This window comes from Triticum aestivum, chromosome 4D (assembly GCF_018294505.1).
Source record: "Triticum aestivum cultivar Chinese Spring chromosome 4D, IWGSC CS RefSeq v2.1, whole genome shotgun sequence".
Taxonomy (NCBI): domain Eukaryota; kingdom Viridiplantae; phylum Streptophyta; class Magnoliopsida; order Poales; family Poaceae; genus Triticum; species Triticum aestivum.
In genome coordinates this window covers 296746880-296757322 of record NC_057805.1, presented here as the reverse complement: position 1 = coordinate 296757322, position 10443 = coordinate 296746880, and the positions used below count along the sequence as shown (strand labels likewise).

Here is a 10443-nt window from a genome sequence, read left to right as displayed (position 1 = left end):
GGCCTTTGCGAAGCCTGCGAAACGCTGGCGACGCCTTTGGAGAAGGAGTGGTCTCCATGTAATTGTCATCATCAAGTACCGAAGAGGTGACTTGAGTAGGTGGAGTACGTGGTGTTTCATCTTGTATTGGGGTGTCTTTTTGTTGGTGCTCAACCAATGAGCCATCTTGAGCAATTGGCGTCAATGGACGACCAATACTAATAAGTTCACTGCTCGTTGGAGCAGGCCATGATACCAACTGGGGCTCGAGCTGAGGAAGGACTTCATCATCATGCACATTGTCTTCACGACCAATGTCTTCAGCTGCGTTGGGGTCAATAGCTGGAACTTCTTCACTTGCTTGAGCCTCTGTGGAAGCAGGCTCATGGATCACAAGGCGACGTTCTTGGTTGGTTGAAGCAGGAAGAGCGACTGCGATAGGTTCAACTATGAGGGGCTCTGTGGCAGCATCATGCTCTTTCTTTGAAGACTTTGAAGCCTTTGTCTTCAATTTCTTCTTGGAGGGAGCATCATCAGATGTATCCTTGAGCTTCCTCTTCCTGGCTTTGGCTTCAGCATGCCTGGTTTTCTTCAGTTCTACAGCTGCTGAGGCGACCTTTGGCTTCGAGCCAGTCATACTGGCAGGGAAGACAATGCTAGGTTCTTCCCGCCTTTGAGCTTCAGATTGGGCCGCGGTAGACTTCTTCTTTTGCTTGGCAGCCATCCCGGGGTCAATGCACGGACGCCCAAGAGCCTTTCTCTTCTCAGCTTCATTATGTGCTTGAACACATTTCTGTGCATAGTACTTCATGCGCTCGCGTGAGCCTTTGGCTTCTCCACGCTTCTTGTGGAATTCTGCCTTGAGATCATGCAGCATCTTCTTGAAGATTTGCACATCAGCCACACTGAGCTAGGCTATGTGCTTCTTGAAATGCGCCTTCTCATCAATCTTGTTCTTGAGCTCGACGATTTCTGAGCTAAGGCCAATTCATTTGCAATAGCTCCATGAAAAGTGACACTGATGTCCACTGGCAGCTGCAGATCATCAATACTGATGCTCTGGTCGTCAAACCATTCATCGATGAAGTTGTTCAAAATATCAACATCAAAGAGGGGTAGATCATTGAAGATCTCCGCCTCTTGCTTGCTCTTGATCAGCATCTCTAGTGCTTCATCACCAAGATCTTCATCACTTGATAGATCAACGGTGTCTTCCTCGTTACGCAGAACGGCAGCAGGAGTCAGGTTATGCCCAGAAATTTTCTTGGGCTGCTTGGTCTTCTTGGTCCTCTTGGACACACGAGACAGGTCTTCAAGCTGCACACTGGGTTCAGGAGGTGCGGCCTTCAATGGCTTCACAGTTGAAGCGGTTGGTGCTATAGAGGGCTTCGAAGCTTTTGTCTTCTTCTTCTTCTTCTTCTTCTTCTTCTTCTTCTGCTTCGGTGGTGCAGGAGCATCTTTAGAGTCTGCGTCATCTGTAGACTGATCCACTGTGGCCCTCTGAGCAGCAATGTGGGAGAGGAGCCCATCGAAGCTATTGAAGGGCCCGATGACATTGGGATTGGCTTCGCGAGTGCCATCCTGTCTTGGAGCAGACGGACCAGGGTTGAAATTGAGTCTGAAAGCTTTTCTGTTCTTGGCAGCTGACTCCTTAGCGAACTGATAGTTGCGCTTGAAGAGATTGTCGCCATGATACCATACAAAGATGATGGGTCAGCATTTTCATAAAGAGACAGATCCAGATTTGGAAGTGTAGAAACCACTTTTGGTTGAAGTGGATGGATTTGACAAATCAAAAAGATTGTAAAAAGTGAGATTTATTTACCCCAAACGAACTGCTGGACGAGGCAGATGGAAGGCTGAGAAGTCCAATCTCCCGCGCCCTAACTTGGCGGAGAAGACGAGGTTCGCGGCCGGCGTGAGGACGGCGTCGAAGAGGTCGCGACAGCTAAGCGCTTCATCTCCGGCGTCGATGCGAGCTAGCGGTGTCGCTAGGGTTTGAGCGAGTGGCGAGGTGGAAGAGGAGATAATGACCACACGAGATGAGTATTTATAAGGTAGAGGGCTGCACAGCGCAATTACGCAGGTGCCCCTCGCGGTTCACATCTGATGGACACGTGGCATGCATGCAACCCATTGGAAGTTGTTCCATGTTCCCACGCACGCCTGGTTTGTCGGGTGGTCGTTCCGACTTCTCCAGTATTCAGGCAAAAGAAAATATAACATTGAAAGCAGTTTTAAATGTGTGTCTCTGTATCTTCGGCTGACAAGGACCCAGTGAAGATATTCGACACGTTTCAACAGAATGCATATGACTAGATAGATAGAATTTGAGGTAGAAGCATAGAAGGGGTTAGGGTCCGATCACATTCACTTAGTTTAGAAAATGGCAAGTTCGAAGACATAGCTATAAGTGATTGCTGTAGAGGACAGAACATGCATATATATATATATATATATATATATATATATATATATATATATATATATATATATATATATATATATATACATCTCGACGAACTGATCGTCTTTTCGTCGGAATGGGGCGTGTAATATATCGTTAGAAAGCTCTTGACATCTATATTATAAATATATAAGTTTTTTTTGCAAAATCATCACGGTTTAAGAGCAGTTTTGAAAAAAACCATTTTTTTCAAAACCGAAAACAAGGATCGTATTTTGGAGTCAATTTTCAAACGGTTTGTCGGAATTGAGCAAATAAGATGGCGTTGGAAAGCTGGGAAAAATCCGCATCTTCCATGTATCTACTGTTTTTTCAAATTATATATAATTTAAAAGTAATTTGAAAAACCGTGAAATTCTGGGCGAAGCGTATTATCGCTTTTTTTGCAAACGGTTTGTCGGATTGACGCAAACGATACGGCGTTGGAAAGCTATGGAAAATGCGCAACTTTTTTGTATAGAAATTTTTTTATAATTCCTTACGGTTTAAAAACAAATTTGAATACGGCCAAATTTGATTTTGAATGCAATTGTTTTAAAAAGTTTGTCGAAATGGGGCAAATAATATACCGTTGGATAGCTATCAAAAATGTGAAAATTAGTCATGTTGAACGTTTTCTCTACTTCGCAACCATTTAAGAGTAATTTTAAATAAGGTGAAACCCATCGTGTTGTTTTTCCTGTTCCTTAAGAACAGAGTACTTGTACTGATATATGTATGTGTTTGTACTGAGGTATTTTTGACAGTAGTTTTGAATGGTTCCAAAAAAAGTACTTGAACGTATGCCCGTATGGTTTTGTACTGAGCGTGTTTTTCACATACTAGACTTTACTCTGTTTTTGCGGTATCGTTTTTCTTGTAACTTTTCAACAGTTTACGATATTATCATCCCCGAACTTTAACTCTGAGCGTTGGGCGCCGGGGCGCGGGCGATGATGGCGGCGCTCGCGGCGGCACTCATACTGTTCTCTTTATGAGTTTTTGTACAGAGGAGGTATTTTTCATAGAGTAATTTTGAATGGTTCCAAAAAAAAGTACTTGGACTGATGTCCGTATGGCATCGTACTGAGCGTGTTTTCGCAGACTAGATTTTACTCTATTTTCTGGTACGGCTTTTCCTTGTAACTTTTCAATGGTTTACGGTTTTTATAGTCCTCGAACTTTCATGGTTTATATCATTGAACTGAATGACATTTTTTCGAAAAGAAAATGTTTTGTGTGTTTCTTTTTTTAAACCCAAATTTTTTTGCACAGATGTTTTGGACTTCCCGTGTTTTACGACTTGAACTTTTAACATTTGAATTTTCATGGATTTTTCTTTTGTTTGAGCTTTTTCCCAAACTTATCTGAGATGTCATGTTTGAACATACAACTTTTGTAGTTGTGAACTTGTGGTCTTTCCATTTATTAAATTGTTTTTTCCTCCAAACTTTTACTGCTATAATTCTTTTTTGCAAATTTATTATCCCTTGAGTTAGAACTGATGCAATTTTTAATTTTTAATTTATGGTACTCACAGTACTAGAGAGTTTGTACTTCTCAAAAAATAATCACTCGATGTTCTTTTAGTTTTAGTTTTTAATCTTCTTTGTACTTATCAAAAAAATAATCACTCGATGTTCTTTTAGTTTTAGTTTTTAGGGCTTGTTTGGGACTGCTCCACTTCACCAAAATCAGTTTCGCTCCACTAAATTCATTTTGGAGCAGTTTCATCCAGAAGTTGTAGCAATACCAAAGAGAATGTTTGGCTTTCATCTAGCTCCAGCTTCAAGAATGAGAAATTTGATGGAAAGGATCTATTTGATTGGTCGAGGGGGGAGAAACGAAGGGGTATCCACTTACTGGTGGCAGTGGTGGGTAATTTCCACCCAACTCCAGCTTCTAGAGTTTTTTGGAGCACCCCCTGAAGAGCTTCATAAAAAACTAGAAGTTGTGCCCCAGATTCTAGTTTTTTTGTGGAGCGGCATATCGTGGAGCTACCCCGTTTGGTTTGCGTTTTTTGAAGCGGAGCTGAATTTGAAGGAGCAGCGCAGTCCCAAACAGGCTCTTAATCTTCTTTCCTATCCTTATCCTTACTGAGGGTTTCATCACCATCGTACCTTTATTGTTTATATAGTTGAATGGACTTACATTTTTACCATTTTCTTCTTTTTAAAAACTTATGTTTTCTTCTCCAAATTTCCTACCTGACAAAAATCAGAACTTATTTATTTTCTACATTTGTACTTCCAAGTGTCTTTAATAACATTTTCACTATTTTACTTTGTTTTACCTCATCAAACAGGCGCACACCACATTTGAAGAAACAAAATACGAATCTTTGAAGCACTAGGGGGATACCATTGCACATGACTTCATGTGTGCCTTCATCATAGAAAAATAGACCGAATATCGCCAAGTTCTAAGGTTGAATAAATGAATCATACAGAATATTGTCAAATCCCCGCATTTTTCTCACTAAAACAAACTTAGCATACAACCCTCTTTGAACTTGGACAGCACCTAGTGTTCAACTTGGATGATGACCAGTGCTCAACTCGAACGGAGGAGCTTCCATTGCAGTGGAGAAGACGTTGACATGCACTGGAGCTTTGGCGTGCTGGAGTGATACACTTCGCGCCTACTCAATGTCACGGTACCCTGCACACACACCATCCAACAATTAACCACGTGGACTAAATTGGAGCTACAATATGAATTGAACTGTATGAAATTTAGAAATTGAACTGACAGAAGAAACTATACACCACAGGTACATCAAATAAAAAACTAGAGTAGTTAGTACCAACTACTAAACTAATGTACTGGATATTGAAAAATTAAACGCATCAAAAGAAAATTTACATTTTATTATGCTCTCAACCTCCTGCATATATATTTGAACTGATGGTTTTCTCAAATTTAACATTACTGCCTCGCAAGTATGAACTATGCGAACTTTATTCTGGCCGAACCATTACAAATTTTCTATACAGTGAACTACCATACAATATAAAACTGATTATTTTTAACACAACACTGCACTGATTCAACTTTCCTTTATGAACTGATGATAAAATACATACTGGGCTGCTACACCAGCAGCAAATTCATGAATACATGACATTTTTTTCTTTTCTTTTATGGAGACATACATTTGTACTTTTTAAACAATTATACTTGGACTACCACAAAAAATGAATCATATGTACACAAGCAAACAACATCAGCACACAAGCAGTGTGGTTGAAATTAGTCACCTCTGTACACAAGCAAGCAATGTTCATCTATTAGTAGCATACTACAGGTGGAAGTAGACTGAACTGTGTCACTTTCAGTAGCAGACACGAAGCAAATTATTATTTTTGAACTGATGATGAAACACACAGTGAACGATTACACATGGGCATATACTATGTTCACATCCTTTCTGCAACTTTGTATCCAGAGAGTGGAAGAAGACAAAATTGGATTCAACTTATGAATTGTGATTTTCGTGTTGCAGCAACATGCTTCATAACTGAATCCGAATGGGGTAACGCAACATGCAACAATGGAAATTTAGGATAGATAACCATATGACATCCAATCTACATACATGGAAAATTGGGAATCTAGTTGCAGCCTACAGGACTTACCGCATACAGGGCACACTCATCTTCCATGCCGCCAAAGCGAGTGCTAGCCTGCCAAGAAAATGGCTGTTGGGGTTCGACTCTCCGATGTCCTAGGCAGAGGAGGCTTCGTCTCTCACTTGCCCTCTCTGTTTGGTTTGCTGCCACCTGGCCAGAGCGTTGCAGTGCAGCCAAAGAATTCCCATAATATACATAAGCAAACCACAAGTGCTAACAGTATGCATTTTTTAGGCTACCAGGACATCAGTGCAATCCAGATAACTTTAGACAAACTACCTACCGATGGTAAACCAAGTGCTAGTAGTGAGAAAGAATTAAGGCACACACACGGGCATCTGACCAGCTGCTAGTCAGATATGGAATCTTCGTCGGCGCATGCAACATCTTGCTGGCCCTCGCGGCCAGCTTGAAGACGGACGGTGACAAGGACACTACCAGGCGACCACGACACAACTCCTCAACTATCCCGACTGGCTTGGGGTTGATACAATGGTGCAAAAATCTTTTCCTGATGTTTTGTGCATCCTATTTTCGATGCTCCTACTAGCCAGGTCTGTAGAGGTAGTTCTCTGAGTTGTATGCAAGGTGAAATACTGAATCTTTAGAGCTCATTTTCTTGTGGAGGAAGTGGAAGAAGGATTAACTAATCTTGAACCATTCTTGTCGCAACAAATATAGTAGAACTGAGATGATTTAACTAATTGACCTAAGACGATTTTAACTCGTTGAACTGAGACGATTATTTTATAACCCAAATACAAAAACATTTTGCAGTTATTTTATTATGTTGAAACCGTTTTTTCCAACTTCTCTCGGTGCCATCTCTGAACCTCCATTTTTGTTATTTTTTGAACACACACACATTGAACCGTTTCTGGGGTTCTTAATGAGCTGATGATAGAAGACATGTTGAACTGAAATTTGGGCTTCCAAAACTACGGACTGTTTTTGGGTTCTTTTATGAACCTTTTTTGTTGTCTTCTTCTGAACACCAAACCACAATTACAATAAACAGATGCACCACACAATAGTGTGCATTTGTACTGTCCATAAAAAGAAATTAACCAAAAACAACTCATTTATGAAGAAAATAATTTTTTAACTTGGTTTGAGCTTTATTCATATCTGAAATTGGACTTATGATTGGCAAGTAGATGAACTGAACAATATATAAAGATGCACTGAATTTTTTTAGCAAACCTGGACCTTCAGCTAGCCAACAATGAACTGTAGATCGAGTGCGGACTTGGCGCAGATGGCGACTGGGAGCTTCGCAGGGAGGGGCCGGGGCCCGACGGCTAGGGGAAACTTCATCTTCAGCATACTGACGACACCACACTATACATATTCCAGGGGAAAGATAGATGCACTCAGTAGTTAACTGCCAAAGCATGCACTTCCAAAATGCTAATTAATCGAGATGGATTTTTTTGTGAGCTTTCTGCACCAAATAAACATTACTGCTGCAATGCACGCACAGTTACTTGATTCAACATCATGGCAAAGAACGATTGAAGTACGACAGAGGGAGAGAGAGGAGCCTAAGTTCAAACTACAAACAGAAGCTGTGAGCTCGATGTTTCAGCTTGTATATGATTTCATTTTAGTGCCAAATTCCTCAGTCCAACATTAAAGTAACAGACAAGACCGACCAGCACAGAAGTTCATAGTACCAATTCTGTTGATTTTTGTCGACTGAAATGCAGATGTGCACGCATACCTCGAGTGGCTTCGGAGAGTAGTCTGGGACGAGCACTATGAGGTCTCGGCGAGGTGCCCAAATTGCAGATGGACTTCCCGAGGACGCGCACGCCCAGGACGAACACGTCTCCACCCCCGCCATGGCAGCCACTCCGCTTCCCCCACTGATGGCTAGCAGGGCCACCCCAGTGTGGAGGGCGGCCTAGTGCCCTTACTTACAGATGGAGGGGTTGGTCGGCGGTGGTACGGCCGTGGGATCTCAGGGGAGAAGGCGGACGGATCTCGGGGAGGAAGGTGGACGGAGTGCGGGCAGGGAGGCGGACGGATTGCGAGGAGGAAGGAGGCCGGAGCGCGGGGAGGAAGGCAGCCGGAGCGCGGGGAGGAAGACGGCCGGAGTGCGGGAAGAAAGGCAGATGGAGTGCGGGGTAGGGAAGAGGCTGGCACGCAAGGAGGAAGGAGACCGGAGCGCAGGAAGGAAGGCGACCTGAGCGTGGGGGGTGGAGGAGGCCATCGCGCGAGGGAGGGCGGCTGCCGGCGCGAGGGAGGGCGGCTGTCGGCGTGAGGTAAGGGTTGCGCTGGTGTAGGAGGGAGGGAGGCGGCGGGTTCGTGGGGAGTGACGGGCGTGGGCTCACGGGGGCGAGGGCGTGCATTTTTCTGTTTTGGGGTTGCTGTTTCTTTCCTCCATACCGGTTCGGAAATTGCAGATCGAGACTCTATAGGACGCGAGGGTAACAGAATATAGCCCTGTTCTATATATATACGATGCCTGGGCATCTAGGTGTCCGTTATAGTAAGTGATATTCATTATGCATGACATACAATTCACGATATATGACTTTCTAAAACTTTGTTTGCATGCACTATCAGCTCTAATAGGCAATTATTGCTTTCAAAAAACAATATCCTACTACTTTCCTTTGCATTGATTCCTTTTCAAACAAAAAGGGTATGTATATTCCTTTTCAAACAAAAAGGGTTGTATATAAGTTCTGATTTTTTAACATATCAGATATGACCAAATAATACGAAATATTGTCGCAAATGTCTATATGTGTAATTACGACGTATATTATGCATTCTTTTGATGTTTTACTTTTCAAGGTTTGTAGTGTTAAAAAAATTAGGGCCGGGTCACACTTTTTGGCGACTAATATTTCTATTCAAAATAAGGCCATCAGATAATATAAAATGTAATCCTGATTATTTTTTACTTTTAAAAATATATATGATGCATGCTGAATATTCACACACATTTTTTTCCTACGTACATATACCCACACACAATTTTTTTTAGTTTTAAGAATGTACGTTGCATGCCAATACCCATACGTGATTTTTCGTACATACATGGACCTAACATATCATACCCGCATACCCTTTTTCAATACATACATGCTTTGAAGATATACATAAAACTGATACACTTTGAACGATACATAACCCAAAAAAAATGATACACCATTTTTAATACACGTAAATTATTTTGAGACATACCCGTAAATGATATTGGAGATATACCCAGAAATAGTACAATTTACATATATGATAGATATTGACCAGGTATATGAAAAAGTTAGTACGTGACTAGGTATACAATTTTTATAGGTATATGAATTAGTACGTGACTAGATATATGATTTTTATAGGTATATAAATTAGTACGTGACGAGGTATATGAATTAGTACGTGAATTTTTATAGGTATATGAATTAGTACGTGACAAAGTATGTAAAAAAAATAACACATCAATAAAATACACGCACCATGCATGGACCCTTAATTGTTGATTTTCTTTTTCTTGTTTAATGAGGGAATTAAGTGTCCAGATCAAGCAATAATTCTTTCCTAATTAAAATGTCAACGTTTAATCCATTAGTTCTAGTACTAATACACGTGCACGCATCTTAGTGTAATCCGACGGTTTGTAGGCAAGGTGCCCAGGCACCTAGGTGCCCCAAATGGCCGTCCTACCGTATAGGAAGTATTGGAACCAATGTTGAAGACAAACCAACATTGCGAAGATAAACTTTGAAGTCAAACCAATGTTGAAGACAAACCAAATGCGAAGATAATGCAATCATGACGCCAAAAGAAAAATCTTCGAGAAAGTTTGGTGGTGGCGTTACCCACCGTATAGGAAGTATTGGAACCAGACACGGCGCACAATTATCGGGGCGCTCCGAAGTCAAATTCCGTGTTAATGCATTCACACTTAGAGTGTATGTCTTCATTGATTGAAGATATACGTTACTTCGTGTGTTGCACATCTAAGTCATCAACATGCATACGCGTTAGGATGTGTGTCCAATCACAGGACATTTGAGGATCCTAAGATATTTAGCTCACACCGCCACTTGCAAAACCTCTTCTCATCCAAGGGTTTGTGAAGATATCTGCCAATTTCTCTTCAGTGTTGACGTGAATGATATCAATATCTACCTTCATGACATGATCTCTAAGAAAGTGATGACGGATCTGAATGTGCTTTGTCTTCGAGTGCTGAACTGGATTGTTGGCAATCTTGATGGCGCTTTCATTGTCGTAGTAAAGTGGCACATGCTTCAGGTGGATGCCATAGTCCTTGAGGGTTTGCTTCATCCATAGAAGCTGAGCGCAGCAAGATCCAGCAACAATGTACTCGGATTCAGCAGTGGAGAGTGATACACAGTTCTGCTTCTTTGA

At 41.6% G+C, this 10443-nt stretch overlaps 1 long non-coding RNA gene across 2 annotated transcripts; it reads right to left on the bottom strand.

The window, feature by feature from the left end:
- Window positions 1-4765: 4765 nt before the first annotated feature.
- LOC123097527 (uncharacterized) lies at window positions 4766-8468 on the bottom strand. Of its 2 annotated transcripts, XR_006447358.1 has the most exons (3): window positions 7781-8457; window positions 6064-7398; window positions 4766-5086 (listed from the first exon to the last, which is right to left on the bottom strand). It is a non-coding gene; the product is annotated as an uncharacterized lncRNA (long non-coding RNA). The 2 variants fall into 2 exon arrangements; XR_006447357.1 differs by having other exon boundaries at window positions 6064-8468.
- Window positions 8469-10443: the final 1975 nt, after the last annotated feature.